At 39.4% G+C, this 18,552-nt stretch overlaps 1 pseudogene; it reads left to right on the top strand.

The window, feature by feature from the left end:
- The first annotated feature begins 493 nt into the window (after positions 1–493).
- On the top strand, positions 494–780 carry LOC123787062 (ragulator complex protein LAMTOR5 pseudogene; annotated as a pseudogene).
- The last annotated feature ends 17,772 nt before the right edge of the window (positions 781–18,552 follow it).

Genomic DNA, 18,552 nt, shown 5'->3' with positions numbered 1-18,552 from the left:
TATTATCCCCTCTGTTGTCTAACCCTAAAATTTCCTTGCTAATCTTCCTCCCAGGGACATGGGAAGGCTGCATCTTCCTTCATTTAAACCCAACTTAACTCCCACTTCATCGTGTCATGGGACTGCCAAAGGGTAATGAATGAACTGTAGTCTGCTGAAGTTTAATCTATTTCCTTTTTTAAATTTATGCCATTCTGCTCATTCTTAAAACATTTTTATCATGAACTAAGTATTATCAATTTTACCATAATATATTTGTAGTGCAATTTTTTCAAAGGAAAATAGTGGATTTTTTCAACAATATCTCATTTAGCTGCTTTACTAAATAGTCATTTCCATCAGTTATTTTTCTAGGATCCTCATATTCAATATCAAAGGCTCTTTTCAGAAATGCCTACATTTTCATAATAAGAATTGTGGTCTGCTAAAGTTTTATCTCATTATTTGGCCTTGTGGCATTACAAATTTAAAAAGTAAGGAGAGAGGCAGGTGGATGGTGGACAGGATAGAGGCAAACTTGGAGCAGCATTTGGAAGACACAATGAAGAATCCATCCATTGTTGGAATCCTGTGCACAGATTCCAAGGATCTAATCTAGGCTGCTGTGGGACCCTGTCCGATGAATATGCTGGAGTGATATTTGTTCTAGCCCAACAATCTGCTAAGCTAACCTCAGATCCCACTGATATTCCTAGGGTGTGTCTAGAATCAGATAATGGGAATATTATGATCCAGAAACATGACAATATCACAGTGGCAGTGCACAAAATGGCCTTTTGACATCTCATATCTGTTCTCCAGCAGCCTATCATAGGGGACTTATCCTGCCTATGTTAATTATCTTGCAGAATTATTAAAGTTCCAGTAGTTAAGCCATTTATTTAGTGTGCATTGGACATTTTTCTATTAATTTTAGAGTACGCTGCTTTTTGTTACTCAATGGACTGACTCATCAAATTATTAGTAAGAAAGGATCATGTTTTGAAGCAGCAGGTCCAGGTCACTTTGTACATAGAATTTTATTGTGTTCAATAAACCTGGTTGGAGGAAAGCTTGGCTCTTTTCTGGATTCATTAAAAAAAAAAAGTAAAGGGAATACAAAAGAGCCTTTATATGGGTTACATCTGCCAATATTTATTTTATTAATTGTTAAAGCTAAATTTTAAAAATGTTTTTGTTAATTCTTTTAAATAGTACCATAAATACCAATTATATCATGTAAACATAAATTGATAAATGAAAAATATGATGAAATGAGCAATTTTTATGTACTTAAAAATCTTTTTCATATCTGTCCTAATAGAAATTCCTATGTCTGCTTTGCACTAAATCCCTAGACGTATCATATATAATATATCTATGAAAATTCCCACCTTGTGGAGAATGAGATTAAAAAAGGTAAATACAGGGGCGCCTGGGTGGCTCAGTCATTAGGTGTCTGCCTTCCGCTCGGGTTGTGATCCTAGGGTCCTGGGATCAAGCCCCATGTCGCGATCCCTGCTCAGTAGGGAGCCTGCTTCTCCCTCTGCCTCTGCTGTTCCCTGTGCTTATGCTCTTTCTCTGTCTCTGTCAAATAAATAAAAATTCTTTAAAAAATAAAAATAAATAAAAAAGGTAAATACATTTATTATATAATTTACACCTTTCAGATCCTTCGAAAAGCTAACCTAGAAAGATCTCAGAACTGACCATTTAGTAACTTATTATTTAGCAAATCAATTAGGGAACAAACTCACTATTTCCTTTTGAGCAAATTGCACTACAGATACATTAAAGTTGATAATACTTAGTTCATGTAAAAACAGATATTTTAAAAATCAGCAGGCCATCACAAGTTCAAAAAATGAGGTAGATAAAACTCTACTGGGGGGCACCTGAGTGGCTCAGTCAGTTAAGTGTCCGCCTTCGGTTCAGGTCATGATCCCAGATCCCGGAATTGAGCCCCACCTCAGGCTCTCTGCTCAGCGGGGAACCTGCTTCTCCCTTTCCCTCTGCCTGCTGCTGCTCTCTCTCTCTGCCAAATAAATAAATAAAATCTCTTAAAAAAAAAAATCTCTGGGGCGCCTGGCTAGTGCAATCGTTAAGCGTCTGCCTTAGGCTCAGGGCATGATCCTGGCGTTCCGGGATCAAGTCCCACATCAGGCTCCTCCACTGGGAGCCTGCTTCTTCCTCTCCCACTCCCCTGCTGTGTTCCCTCTCTTGCTGGCTATCTCCCTGTCAAATAAATAAATAAATAAATAAATAATCTTAAAAAAAACCTCTACTGGGCTACAGTTCTTATTATGAAAACTTAGGTGACTCCAAAAATAGCTTTAGTTTCTGATGATCAGATCCTTCTGAATACAGCTCACTTGCAGCTGCTGTTCTTGGTGGTGGACTTTTTGCACTCAGATACAATGTGGTTGGCCAGCTCCCTGTACTTCAGCTGTTTGGACCCTAGACAGCTTTGAAGATGACAGTCAAAAGCCTTTGTAATGAGCCAACTGGGGAGACTTTTCTGAGATGCACTGAAAGATACCATTATATCATTATATACCTGGCCTTTTATAAAATACTGATCTCAGGATGCACCTGTCTCAGTGGCATGTATTTTTCTTCTACTCCTTCAAGCTTTTAAAGGCATTTTCACTATAGGCCTTGCATTCAAATGAAGTATTGAGTAAACTCAATATCTAACTAGATAAAATGCAATGCAACAAAGCGGGCCAATAAACCATACCACGTTAAATGTAATTGGGTAGTCTTCCTATCTGGCATGAACCAATTAGAAGACAAGGAATAATCAGACTGCTAGAAGCTTCCTGTGGCTTCTACTAAAGGCACTTTGAACAGGTTGCTGCCTACAGTACCAAATTAATGTAGAGATGTAACTAGCTCTACATATTGCTTGGGGGCTTCATTGCATTACTGGTCTGCATGAATCTTTTCCCAGACCTGTTCTATAAAGCCCCCTCCTCTGCAATGCATTTTTCTTTCGTATCTCTCTAAAAAGCTGCCTGTCTCTGTATTAAGCCCATGAGAATGGGAACACGTGTTTCCTCCATGGTCTGCTTAACTCAACCGAATTCTCCCAATAACCTTTTGTGGTATAGACTCTTTTTAGCCTCATTTTTAGATGAGGTAGGAGAAGACACAGAGAAACTAAGTAACCTATCCAAAGATGACACTGCTAATACATGGAAAATCATGGATTCAAATCTATGTCGGTCTGAGTCTATAGCCCAAGCACTTGAACACTGCCTCTGTCATATTCTGTTAGACTGGTGATGTTGTCTTCAATGAATGGATACCCAGGCAGTCTGAGGTGATCCCACCTTTACAGCAAGCCTTTCCATAGCCTGATCTTTTCTTCAAAGGCTTTATGAGCAGCTCAGAGGTATAAAAGCTAAAACCTCAAGCCAACCTCCCTGCAAAGGTGTATTCTTGTGCAATCACTGGAAAAGTTTGTTCAAGCAGTAGTTAACAAGTTCAACACTTCCTGTGTTCAATTCTTTATTTCAATAGCTGTCTCAAGCATATGCAAACCCATTCCATGTTTCATAACTGCATCCAATATACTGTGGGGGGGAAGGATGGAAAGCAGAGAGTGGAAAAAGATTTCATGTTGGAATAAAACAGCCATTACTTGATGACCCACATTAGTTCTCTACATTTAAACATTGTTGCAGAAACCTGAATGTTGTTCCCACATGTAGAATATCTAGTTATACACCAGAGGAACTGGTGATCCCATCAATCAATGCTTTTGCCTCTAATTAGTTACCAAATAGTTATGTTAGCATTCTTTCCTGCCTCTATTTAGAGATGTTTCCTTGCCATTTGATATTACTGGGAAGAACAAAATATTCAATAAAATAGTAAAGTTGAGGGCTTAATTATAATTATTACTGAAAAGGACAATTTCTTAAACATTGGAGCTCCATGTGAAACCTATTAAACAGAAAATATAATGAACCAGAACTTACACTACCTCTAATCTTGCCAGTTTATTACACTCCCTTTCCCTAACACCGTTATAGATTACACTCCTGTTTCAGTTGGTGTTGTTCAAACAAGGCATTGCTAAACTAATAAGAGTCACCATTGACTAAAAGATAACGATGTCAGGCACTCTACTATACACATTTTAGGAAATAATGTCAATTATCTTTCATGACATTCCTGCAAAGTAAATAGTATTATTATCTTCATTTTTATGGAGGAAGAAACTGAAACACAAAAGATCATCATTTGCCTAAGATTATACATATGTGAAGTTGGAAAGCCAATAATCAAATATATTTCAAAGTGTTTAAGAGTCCAAGGGCAGGAGGGAGGCAAGATGACAGAAGAGTAGGGGACCTCGTTTCATATGGTACCTTGAATTTAGCTAGATACCAATCAAATCATTCCGAACACCTATGAAGTCAACCTGAGATGCAAGAAAAGAGTTGCTGGAATTTCACAAATAGAAAAAACGACCACTTTTTGAAAGGTGGGAGGTGCAGAGAAGTGAATTTAAGGGGTTATATTAGAAGATAAATGGTGGGGTGAAAGGAGCCTCAGTAAGCAAGCTTTCAGGAAGTGATACAGCCCTAGAGCAAAAAATCAGGACTTTTGTAACTCTGCTCCAGTGAGACACATCCCTGACCAAAAGGTGCTCAGGTGGTGAGCCAGGGCAGAATCTTAGGTGGGACAAAGTGGTCTCAGGATCCCCAGGGTCATAAAAAGAAGGGGGGTGCCTGAGCTGGCAAAGTTCCCAAGTATTGGAATGGGGAAACCCGCTCTGGTCAGCAAGCCCGGGAGTGGGCTCTCAGCTCGGTTTGCCATAAACCTCAACCTCGGCACTATGGGGCCACCACCCTCCATGCGAGGGCCCTGCAAAGGGCAGAAATGTGGCGACCCTCCACCTTGCCCCAGGAGCAGTGGGGGTGTGCACACAAACTGGCGACTGCTCTCCATGCAGGAGCTCTGTAAGCAGCACGCCTGCAGTGACCCTCCTCCCTCTCCAGACAAGGTTGGTGCCAGTGCACACCACAGGAGTCTGCAGAGTTTGGTGCACACAAAAGTGAAGACTGCTTTTCCCTGAGGGTTTACTGAAGAGAGGGGGCCATGATCTTTCAGCTCCAGGGCTGGAGATTGGGGCGCGCCCATTTTTATTTTCATCCTCTAAAGTGGCAGGGAACAAAAGCCACATAGAACAACCCAAAGCAGCTTACACTGAGCCCGGCCCCCGGGCAAGGGGTGGTGCAATTCCACCCAGGCAAAGACACCTGAAGATCAATGCAGCAGGCCCATCCCCCCGAAGACCAGCTGGAACATCAGGGGAATAACCTCCCCTCTTTTTTTCTTCTTCTTTTCTTTTTTGGTTTCTGACCTCTTCACATTTGTCTAGTGTGTATTTTGCTTGGGTCGTGGTTGATATTTTTGATTTTGTTCTCTGGTTCATCCATTCTTCTCTGGGAAAAATGACTAGAAGGAGGAATTCACAACAAAGGAAAGAACCAGAGGTAATACTCTCTGCCACAGATCTAATTGATATGGACATAAGTAAAATGTCAGAGCTGGAATTCAGGATAATGAATATAAAATTACCAGCTGGGCTTGAAAAAAGCATAAAAGACACTAGAGAATCTCTTAGTGAAGAAATCTAATCAGGCCGAAATTAAAATGTTCTAATTGAGATGCAGTCTAAATTAGATGCTCTAACAACTAGGGTAAATGAGGCAGAAGAGAGAGTAAGTGACACAGAAGGCAAGATGATGGAAAGGAAGGAAGCTGAGGAAAAGAGACAAAAACAACTAAGGGACCATGAGGGGAGGCTCTGAGAAATCAGTGATACCATAAAGTGAAACAATATTAGAATTATTGGGGTTACAGAAGAAGAAGAAAGAGAGAGAGGGACAGAAGGTATATTTGAGCAAATCATAGCTGAGCACTTCCCGAATCTGGGGAAGGAAATAGGCATTCAAGGCCAGGAGGTAGAGAGAACCCCCCTCAAAATCAATAAAAATAGATCAACACCCTGACATATAATAGTGAAGCTTGCAAATTTCAGAGATAAAGAGAAAATACTGAAAGCAGCTTGAGACAAGAACTCCTTAACACACAATGGTAGAAACATTAGACTGGGAGCAGACCTATCCACAGACCTGGCAGGTGAGAAAGGGCTGGCATGATATAGTCAGGGAAGTAAATGAGAAAAACATGCAGCCAAGAATGCTTGACCCAGCAAGGCTGTCATTCAGAATGAAAGGAGATATAAAAAGCTTCCAGGACAAATGGAAACTAAAGGAGTTTGTGACTACTAAACAAGCCCTGCAAGAAATATTAAAGGGAAATCTTTGAGTGGGAAGGAAAGAACAAAAGTAAACAAGAGTCCAGGGCTGGATGGCTTCTGAGGGGGCAATTCTACCAAACATTTAAAGAAGAACTAATACCTATTTTTCTGAAGCTGTTTCAAAAAAACAGAAATGGAAAGAAAACTTCCAAACTCTTTCTATGAGGCCATCATTACCTTGACCTCAAAACCAGACAAAGACCCCACCAAAAAGAATTACAGACCAATATCCCCGATGAACATGGATGCCAAAATTCTTACCAAGATGCTAGCCAATAAGATCCAAAAGCACATAAAAAGTATTATTCACTATGACCAAGTATTCCCGGCCTGCAAGGGTGGTTCAACATTCCCAAATCAATCAGTGTGATATATCACATTAATAAAGGAAAGGACAAGAACCATAAGATCCTCTCAATTGATGCAGAAAAAGCATTTGACAAAGTATAGCATCCTTTCTTGATTAAAACTCTCCACGGTGTAAGGATAGAGGGAACATATCTCAATATCATAAAAGGCATCTGAGGAAAGTCCAGAGAATACCGTTCTCAGTGGGGAAAAACTGACACCTTTTCCCCTAAGATCAGGCACATGACAGGGATGCCCACACTCACCACTGTTCTTCAACATATACTGGAAGTCCTAGACTCAGCAATCAGACAACAAAAAGAAATAAGTCACTGAAATTGGCAAAGAAGAAGTCAAACTCTCACTCTTTGCAGATGACATGATACTCCACGTGGAAAACCCAAAAGCCTCCACCCCAAAATTGCTAGAACTCATACAGCAATTCAGCAATGTGGCAGGATACAAAATCAATGCACAGAAATCAGTTGCATTTCTATACACCAACAATGAGACAGAAGAAAGAGAAATTAAGGAATCGATCCCATTTACAATTGTACCAAAACCCATAAGATACCTAGGAATAAACCTAACCAAAGAGGTAAAGGATCTGTACTCTAAAAACTATTGAACACTTATGAAGGAAATTGAAAAGTCAGAAAAAAATGGAAAAATGTTCAATGCTCATGAGTTGGAAGAATAAATATTGTTAAAATATCTATGTTACCCAGAGCAATCTACACATTCAATGCAATCCCTATCAAAATACCATCAACATTCTTCACAGAGCTGGAACAAATAATCCTAAAATTTTTTTGGAACCAGAAAAGACCCCAAATATCCAGAGGAATGTTGAAAAAGAAAACCAACACCGGTGGCATCACAATGCCAGACTTCAAGCTCTGTTATAAAGCTGTAATCATCAAGACAGTATGGTACTGGCACAAAAACAGACACATAGATCAATGGAACAGAATAGAGAACCCAGAAATGGACACTCAACTTTATGGACAACTATTCTTTGACAAATCAAGAAAGAATATCCGATGGAAAAAAGAGAGTCTCTTCAACAAATGGTGTTGGGAAAATTGGACAGCCATATGTACAATAATGAAACTGGACCATTTTCTTACACCATATACAAAAATAGACTCAAAATGGATGAAAGACCTAAATGTGAGACAGGAATATATCAAAATTCTACAAGAGAACACAGGCAGCAACTTCTGTGACCTCGGCTGCAGCACCTTCTTGCTAGACACATCTCCAAAAGCAAGGGAAACAAAAGCAAAAATGAACTATTGGGACTTCATCCAGATTAAAAGCTTCTGCACAGCAAAGGAAACAGTCAACAAAATTAAAAGTCAACCTATGGAATGGTAGAAGATATTTGCAAATGACATACCAGAAAGAGGGCTACTATCCAAGACCTATAAAGAACTTCTCAAACTCAACACTCATAAAGCAAATAATCCAGTCAAGAAATGGGCAGAAGAAATGAACAGACATTTCTCCAAAGAAGACATACAAATGGCCAACAGACACATGAAAAAATGCTCCACATCACTAGCCATCAGGGAAATACAAATCAAAACCACAATGAGATACCACGTCACACCAGTCAGAATAGCTAAAATTAAAAACTCAGGAAACAACACATGTTGGGGAGGATGCGGAGAAAGAGGAACCCTCTAACACTGTTGGTGGGAATGCAAGCTGGTACAGCCACTCTGGAAAACAGTATGGAGGTTCCTCAAGAAGTTAACAATAGAGCTACCCTATGATCCAGCAATTGCACTACTAAGTATTTACTCCAAATATACAAATGTACTGATCTGAAGGGGCACCTGCACCCCAATGTTCATAGCATCAATGTCCACAATAGCCAAACTGTGGGAAGAGCTGAGATGTCCATTGACAGATGAATGGATAAATAAGATGTGGTATATATATGTACAATGGAATATTACTCAGCCATCAGAATGGACGAATACTTACCATTTACATTGACATGGATGGAATTGGAGGGTATTATGCTGAGTGAAATAAGTCAATCAGAGAAAGACAATTAACATATGGCTTCACTCATATATGGAATATAAGAAACAGCACATAGGATCATTGGGGAAGGGAGGGAAAACTGAATGAGAGGAAATCAGAGGGAGAAAAACCATGAGAGACTCAACTGTAGGAAAATTAACTGAGAATTGCTGGAGGGGAGCTGGGTGGGAGGATGGGGTAATTGGGTGATGGGCTTTAAGGAGGGCATGTGATGTGGTGAGCACTGGGCGTTATTCTCAACTGATGAGTTATTGAACATTACATCTGAAACTACTGATGTACTATATTTTGGCTAATTGAATTAAAAGAAAAAGAGTCCAGCAGCAAGATATTCTTTTTAGGTATGAATGTGCATTAATTAAATTTTAAGATATTTATAAAACTCATGTACCTGTGCCATTTCATAAGGATTTTAAGTCATGACACTAATTGAGATTTTTGATCTTTTGCAAAGGTGGAGCAGGAATGAAATTGTTTGACTGACTTTTCTCTCTTGATTGACTTCCAGCATATTTTTCCAGCATATATTATTTCTGTAAGACATTTTGCCCTTTTATATTCTTGGTAGCTAAGGCCATGTCTCTCTGTGTACACTAATGGGATAAATGTATAAAACCACCATCTGAGTAATTCAGCTACCTTTGCAAAGGATGTGGATGAGGAGACAACCATTTATCCTGTGGCAGTAGCTATAGATTACAAAGGTTAACTACAGAAGTAGAAGAGCTGAGCTGCAATCTGTCAAATGTACTATGCACAGATACAGTCTGAGCTGAGGCTGAGGGCAAGAGACTCTGGGTTCCAATTGTTGCTCCAATGCTGTCTCTAGGATCAGAGTAAACTAAACTTAAACTGTCATGTGTGCAACAAGATGACTACTGAATTAGAGTGAATTAGGTTCTAGTCACTGGAACAGCCAAGAGTCAAGAAAAACCATTTACATCAATGGGCAGCTGTCTTCTAAGAAAACCAACTTTAGATTGGGAAACATGGGGCTCTGAAGCAGGTGGAAAAGCTCAGCACTTGATTCAGAAGACAGAACTATATCATCCTCCAGCCCCATGAAAGCAAGAGATGAAAGGAAGAAATATTCACATTTTTTATTCATGTGGTAAAAATAATAATAATATAAATAAATAAATAAATAAATAAATAAATAAATAATAAATAATAAATAAAGCAGCTCCTTTCTATTCTCTCCCACATCAATTCCTGCCTCCACTATTTCTGTTTACTAACTGCTTGTCCTCTTACAATTCAGGTCCAACCTTTGTGAAAATACACCTGAATTCAAAACCTACTATATAGAAACCTGTGATGGTTGAAGCATGTGCAATATACATCTTCCCTTCTATGACTCACTAAATAGAGTTTATTATTTTTAACTTTTTTTCCCACCTCCAACAATGATACTCTGTCCATGGATCATTCGAGGTCAGTACATCTTGAAGAAGCAGGAAAATCTTGTAGCACAAGGACCCGTAAAAGCTGAATACGCACTCCAAGATATGGCTCCCCCTCTTTTTAACTCTCTTAAGATCTTCACACACTTTTAGTCACAAAGTCACTCATTTGCATTCTTACCTTATTCCTTCTATGAACCTGTAAGTCCCTGGAGGACAGAATTCTCTCTTCCTTGTCTCCCATATTCCCAATGCAGATCCTTAGACTTAACAGGCTCTTGACAAATGCTAGCTGAATTGGAGAAATGCTTTATCCTTTCCCAAGTGTCTGTCCTAGCCCAGTTTCAAAAGCATTTTCTTTGGTGAACCATCTTTCCTAAAGCAGTGATTCTTAAACTTGTTTATGCATCAGAATCATCTGGGAGGCATGTTAAAACAGAGTACTAGGCCACTCCCCCATGTTATAACTTAGTAGGTCTAAGATGGGGCCTGGAATTTGTATTTCTAAGTTCCTTGGTGAAGCTGATGCTGCTGACTCAGATACCACACTTGGAGAACAAATGATTTCAAGTAAAAGTCCTACAGACTAATTACTCCATCAAGACATCACTCCTCTAGAGACATCAATAATATTTACCCATATCCAGGAAACAAAGATCATACATAAAAGAGACCCAGAAGACAGATGTTGGAAATAAGACACTAAGTCACACACCATTAATAGAGAGAAGCAGTCATAGATACACCCTTACTTTTCAAGACTATGACATAAGAACATCTCTTGGCCTAACTGAATCTGAATCTCTGTGGGCAGGGCCCAGGAATACTCACTAATCACTAAGGGTGATCCTCAGCCTCATGACTCAAGGACCACACTTTAAAAGTCCACTGTACCTACTCACAAATAATTACCAAACACCTGAATAAAGTTCTGTATGTTGTCCTAAGTTACCTTCTTTTCTAAGTGGTACCTTCTCCTGTGTGACCAAAAAATGTTTCATTTCCTCTGAGTCTGTTTCTTCACATGCCAAGTGCAGCTCCACCATGCAGCATGCTCTAGTACTGCTCTAGGCGCTGCCATTAAGTCATCATTTTCCTTTCCCATAAAAGTAACTGCTTCAGTGAGAACTTAGTGATGTTGTTTTTTTTCCATTTTTCCAGGTTTATTGAGCTATAATTGACATATCACGTTGTATAAGTTTAAGGTTTACAACACAATCATTTGACATATCTGTATGTGGTGAAATAATTACCACAACAAGGTTAGTTAACACATTAACACCTCACATACTTACATTTTTTTATGGTGAGAACTTTTAACATCTGCATTCTCAGCAACTTTCAAATATACAATACAGTATTGTTAACTAGAGTCACCATACTGCATATTACATCCTCAGAACTCATTCATTTTATAAATGAAAGTTTGTATTCTCTGACCACCATTTCCCCCACATACTGCCTACCCCTGGGCCCTGGCAACCACCAATATGCTCTATTTCTATGAGTTTGGTTTTTTTTAGATTCCACATATAAGAGAGATCATACATTATTTGCCTTTCTCTGTGACTTATTTCACTTAGCATAATGCCCTTGAGGTTTGTCTTTGTTGTCCCAAATTGCAGGATTTCCTTCTTTTTTTATAACAAAAGAATACTCTATTATATATGTGTATTCTATGTGTATGTGTGTACAATATATACAATAAAATTTTCTTTATCCATTCATCTGTCAACAGACACTTAGGTTGTTTCCATGTCTTGGCCATTGTAAATAATGTTGCAATAAACATGAGGATGCAGGTAGCTCCTTGAAATTGTGATTTATTCCTCTGGATATATACCCAGGAATGGAATTGCTGGATCATATGTTTGTACCACTTTTAATTTGGGGGGAAACCTCCATGCTGTTTTCCATAGTAGCTATATCAGTTTACATTCCCACCAATGTGAACAATGGGTTCCCTTTTCCCCACATCCTCCACAGGGCTTGTTACCTCTTGTCTTTTTTTTTTATGTTCAGTTGGCCTATATATAGTATATCATTAGTTTTTGATGTAGTGTTCAACAATTCATTAGCTGTGTATAACACTCAGTGCTCATCACAACTTGTCTTTTTGATAATAGCCATTTTAACAGGAGTGAGGTGATTGCATTTCCCTAATAATTGGTGATGTTCACTTTTTTATGTACTTTTTAACCATTCAAATATCTTCTTTGGAAAAATGTCAATTCAGCTCCTTTGCCCGTTTTTATTTTTTATTTTTATTTTTTAAAGATTTTATTTATTTATTTGACAGAGAGAGAGACAGCCAGCGAGAGAGGGAACACAAGTAGGGGGAGTGGGAGAGGAAGAAGCCGGCTTCCAGCGGAGGAGCCCAATGTGGGGCTCGATCCCAGATCGCCGGGATCATGCCCTGAGCCAAAGGCAGACGTTTCATGACTGAGCCACCCAGGCGCCCCCTTTTGCCCATTTTTAATCAGATTATTTGCTTTTATGCTATTGAGTTGTATGAGCTCTCTATATATTTTGGATATTAACCCCTTATCAGATATGTACTTTGCACATACTTTTTTCCAATTTTGTAGATTCATTTCATTTTATTGATTATTTCTTTTGTTGTCCAGAAGTTTTTTAGTTTGATGTGTCCTTGTTCAGTTTTGCTTTTACTGCTTGTGCCTTGGGAGCATATCCATGAAATTATTGCCAAGGCCAATAAAAAGAAGCTTTTTCTTATATTTTAATTCTAGCAGTTTTATGGTTTCAGATTTTACATTTAAGGTTTAATTCATTTCAAGTTATATCTGTGAGTAGTATATGATATGGGTAAAATTTTACTCATTTACCTGGAATTATAAAATTTCCCAACACTATTTATTGAAGAGACTATTCCCTGTTTAGTATTCTTGGTTCCCTTGTCAAATATTAGTTGACATATACGTAGATTTATTTCTTGGATATCATTCTGTTCCACTGGTCTATGTGTCTATATTTATGTCAATACTAACTGTTTGGATTACATAGCTTTGTAATATAGTTTGAAATCAGGAAGTGTGATGTTTCCAGATTTGTTCTTCTTTCTCAGGATTGCTTTGGCTATTTGGGGTGTTTTATGGTTCCATACAAATTTTAGGACTTTTTTTCTATTTCTATGAAAAATGGTATTGGAATATTGACACAAAATGAATTGAATCTGTAGATGGCTTTAGGTAGTATGGGCATTTTAAGAATAATAATGCATACAATCCATGAACATAGGATATCTTTCTATTTATTTGTATCTTCAATTTCTTTCATCAATGTACTAAAGTATTAAATGTATGAATCTTTCACTGTCTTGGTTAAATTCATTCTTAAGTATTTTATTGTTTTTGATGCTATTGTAAATGGGATTATTTTGTTTATTTTTCAGGTATTTTACTGTTAGTGTGTAGAAACATAACTCACTTTTCCATGTTGATTTTGTATCCTAAAACTACTGAATTTGTTGATCAGTTTTAACAGGTTTTTTGGTGGATTTTTTAGGGGTTTCTATGTAGAAGATCATGTCATTTGTAAACAGGGACAGCTTTACTACTTTCTTTCCAATTTGGATGTCTTTCTTTTTCTTGCCTGACTTCTCTGGTTAGGACTTCTTGTTCTATGTTGAATAGAAGTGGTGAGAGTGGACGCCTTGTCTTATTCTTGACCGTAGAGGAAAATCTTTCAAACTTTCACCATTGAATATAATGCTTTGTGGGCTTGTCACAAATGGCCTTTATTATGAAGTACTTTCTCTATACCCAATTTGCTGAGAGATTTTATCATGAATAGATGTTGAATTTTGTCTGATGCTTTCTTGTGCATCTATTGCAATGATTATGTTATTTTTATCTTTCATTCTATTGATGTGATTCATTAGATTATTGATTTGCATATGATGAACCATCCTTACATCCCAGGAATGAATCCCCTTGATCATGGTGTATGATCCTTTTAATGTGCTAGTCCCTTGAGATGCAAAGTTAGGTTGTTTATTTGAGACTATTCTTTCTTCTTGATGTATGCCTTTATCTTTATCAACTTTCCTCTTAGAACTGCTTCGGCTGTATCCTGTATGCTTTGGTATGTTGTGTTTCCATTTTCATTTGTCTTAAAACAGTTTTTTATTTTTTAATTTTTTTGATCCATTGGTTGTTCAGTAATGTAAAGTTTAATTTCCATGTATTTGTGAATTCTACAGGTTTACTTCTGTTCTAGATTTCTAGTTTCATGCCATTGTGATTGCAAAAGTTACATAATTTCTTTCTTTTTGAATTTGTTGAGACTTGTTTTGTGACCTAACATATGATCTAATCTAGAAAATATTCCATGTGCACTTGAGAAGAATGTGTATTCTGCAGCTGTTGGATGGAATGTTCTATATATGTCTTTTAGGTCCATTTGGCTCAGCATGGAACCCAACAAGGGACTCAATCTCATGACCCTGAGATCATGACCTGTGCCACATTCAGGAGGCAGACGCTTAACTGAGCCACCCATGCATCCCAATGCATTGTTTTTCTTATGTTATTTTGTCTGTGTGTGTGTTCTTGTAGGTCACTAAACTTTTTTAAAATGATTATTCTGAATTCTTTTCAGACGATTCATAGTTCTGTTTCTTTAGGGTGAGTTATTGAATTGTTATTAGTTTCTTTTCGTGGTAGTACAGATACACAATTCTCTGTGATTCTTAATTTGTTACATTCGTATCTGCACAATTGGGTAAACTATCTCCTCTTCCAGACTTTACGGGTTCACTTTGCCAGGAAAAGACCTTCACCAGTCAGCTCAGCTTGGGGTACTGGATGGGTCAGCTGGTAGTATCAGTTGGAGAATGTCATAAAAAAGATATAACAACCAATTGACCCATAAGCCAGACCCAGGCATTCGGAGGCAACTCACCTCCTCCCCTGTCTTTGGACTGTGGGTTCTACTTATCTTTCCCACTCTCAGAGTCCACTCCAAAGACATATCTTGAGATTGTGATGTGATGTTGAGAATACCCACATGATATATGTGCCTGAACCTAGTTAGGGCTTCTTTACAAACTTTTAAGATTTGGCTGGCAGGTGTAGAGATCCATTTCTTACTGACACCCAGGGCAAACTCCATATGTAAGTTCCCTTTGCTTATTAAAACTCCCACCTACTAACCCGGAGTGGCCTGCCTTTTTCTTCAGTCTCTCCCTGCCCCAGTGTATGGGAAGTGGTTTAAAATTACACCAGGGAAGCTCATGGGAGGGATTACAAACAACAGCATCCATAAGCAGGAGGGCTTTGCTATCAGGGTCTCTCGTTGGGTGAGGCCACTGCCCATGCTCTGAGGCCAGGAGGATGACACTGGCTGGGTTCCACATATAAGTAATTCCACTGGACAGGCTTCCTGGTAAGATGGGGCTTCTGGCTATGTTCTGCAGCTACACGGGGCCACTAGCTGGGCTTTGAAATTACCTCTGTTTAGGTGAACTCACAGGCTGTGCTGCCTGACAGGGTGGTGCCATGGGGTTGGACTCTGCAATTGGGAAGGACTGCAGACTAGATTCCACAATCATTCCCGGTCAGGTGAGGTCTGTTTATCCAGTCATGCTCTCCAGCCAGATGGTGTCACTGGCTGAACTATGCGTAGGAATAGCCACAGGCAGGTCTTCATGGTTAGACAGAACTTCTGGCTGTGCTCCACTGTTGAGCAAGGTTGCTGGCTGGGCTTGCTGCCTGTTCAAGGCTATAGGCTGTGTTCAACAATCAGGCAGGGCCATAGGCTGGATTCTGCTGCAGGACAGGGCTGTAGACATGGCTCTGTAGCTAGGCAGTACCAAAAGCTGTGATCCAAAACCACCCAGGGTCACTGTTCACACTCCTTGGTTATGTGAGTCCAAAGGCTATATTTAATTTAACAATTTATATTTGACAATTGGGTGAGGTTGCCAGCTTGACTCCCTGCCTAAGCAGGGCTGTGGGATTGGCTCCACTGCTGTCCAGGTTCTCTGTCCAGGTGTCCTTCTCTATGGGACTAGAGGATATACTCAGTGGTTCGGTGGATCTGTGAATTTGCTGTCTGGGCCTGTGAATTTGCTTTCCTACCCAGGAAAAGCCATAGAAGGGGCTCAACAGCACATATGGCTCATTGGCCAGAGACCGAAATTAGGCAAAACTGCCAACCAAGTTCCTTGGCCAGATATGGCCACCAGTTCAGCTTTTGCACACAGGCAAAACTAACTGCTAAGATCTCTGTTCAGGCACCACTGCAAACAGGAATGTTGTCTGCCTAGATCTGAGCACTAGCTGTTGTAAGTCCTGCTCCCCCTTCTGTCTCTATCTGTTGTCTGGTGGTCAAGACCTGAAGATTTCCCCAGTGATCCCTGTGAAGTGAGACCCAAGTGGGCCTCCTAGGAAGTGTCCCGACAACACTAGGGAAGCTCTCGTCTTCCCAGTGGAGAAACCGTAAGCCGAGGGGGTACTTCTAAGTGCAGCGCTTAACCATCCTGGGGGAGGGGCAATGCAATCATGGTGTCACTGCTCTTCTTACCTTTTTAATATAGTCCTTGGTCTCTATGATCCCGGTGAGGCCTCAGCCTCAGCCCCAAGTCCTGGGATTTTCACAATGGTGTCTTGCCTATGGATAGTTGTTAGTTGGTCTTCTTGTGAGGGAAACTGAAGTCAGGAATGAACTATGTCACCATCTTGATGACATCACTCCTCCAGATTTGCAATAAATTGATTCAGGACCCTAGATTTCAATGCTTATAGTGGGCTTATTAGAAAAAAGTGAATCTAGTGACTAGAAGAGTACCCCTATATTATATATTTAAAAATCCAGGGTAAAACTACTCTAGATGGGCAAATGTTTTTCTCATCTTGTATCTATATGAGTATTCGCTTAGCAACTACAAGTCTTTCATCTCTTGCCATGTACTTCTCATCTGCTCCCACTCAGTTTAGCACTTACACTGCCCAGACTGGAATCAATACATTAATGTAAAGAATGGTTACCAGATGAAACTGAAAAATGGAAATTATTGTCTACCCCAGCTCACCTGACAATATTCATGCTTCCTTTAGACTCTTTGAAATGGGACTTAGTGGATTAGTGCACAAATGCAGAGGTTGCTGAATCTATCATGGATTTACAACATCTTTCTCAAATTTGCAAGTGGCAATACTGAAAAGAGAGCAAATGTGTTGGATGACAGAATCAGGATCCAGAGATCTGATAATGAGCAAATTTGAGCACATCAGCAAACAGTATGGTTCCCCATACATGAAACTTAGGTCCAAAGGATCTGAGAATTGTCATGAAGAAAAGACAGAGGTACAGGAGCAGGCATGCAACAGCTGACTTCAAATACTGGAACAGGTATTAAATATGCTGTGTGAGTCTCCAGCATACAGTCCTAGGAGTGTTGGCTAGAAGTTACAGGAAGGCAGATTTGGGCACAGTATAATCAGCAGGTCACTGCAAGGGGCTGAGTAACTCTATTGGACAATTGTTTCAGGCAAGAGGTAAAGCATTGGTGATCAACATGGTTACTTCTAAGTCTCAAATCCTCTGGCTACACTAAGGCCTGTGATTGTGTTACTTCACTGACACTTGATCAGAGTTGACCCACCTATTCTTTTGCTTATGGAAGTTTATGCTCTAGCAAAGAAAACAGCTTCCACTACCTGTGATTATTTAAATATGTAATCCATCAGAAAGGGGTGGTAACATAATACTTGAGGTTTCAAGTGGGTATGAACAGCATAATATTTTTTGTAGGAAAAGACATATGTATTAACAGACTATAGCCTGGATGGTTATACATCCAAACGCTAACAATCCTAATTGATGGGATGATAGGGATTGATTTTTACAGTTTGAAAGTTGATAAAAGTATTAAGGGCAGGGAATGGAACACTCTAATTTATATGTATTCCTTGTGCTCACCATGAACACCAAAAGTAATTGGTTCATAAGACAGTGAATTCTGTTCCAGACAAGAACAAGAACAGAGATTCAGAGTTGCAGGTCATTAGCAGGTATTAGATATCTGAATTTATGTTCAATAGATGTGATGTGCTTAGCACGATCTGTGCTAGCACATGCCTCCTTCCTCTTTCTCCCATCCAACACTAGGGTCGGGTGTCTCCTCCTATTAAGTTGAAAAGTACATTCCAGAAAGCAAGACAGCCCAGTTTAAATATCCCAGCCATTATTTGCCTTAGATCACTTCAGACCCTGTGTTTTCATTTTCTCACTTCTAAGATAAGGAGTCTAGTCCATGTTACCTCCTCTCCCAAGGTTCTCCTGGGAGAACCATGATTCCCACTCTATGGAAAAGTACCTAGCATTCCCAAGTCAGAATCCACTGCACATGGACAAAGGAGGGCCTTTTCCCTGTGACTAATCTCCTAAAGTGGCTTTCCT

This window comes from Ursus americanus, chromosome X (genome assembly GCF_024610735.1).
Source record: "Ursus americanus isolate L20-20 chromosome X, mUrsAme1.1.p, whole genome shotgun sequence".
Lineage (NCBI taxonomy): Eukaryota > Metazoa > Chordata > Mammalia > Carnivora > Ursidae > Ursus > Ursus americanus.
The sequence above is the reverse complement of the archived record's forward strand: the minus strand, read 5'-3'. Positions and strand labels throughout refer to the sequence as shown.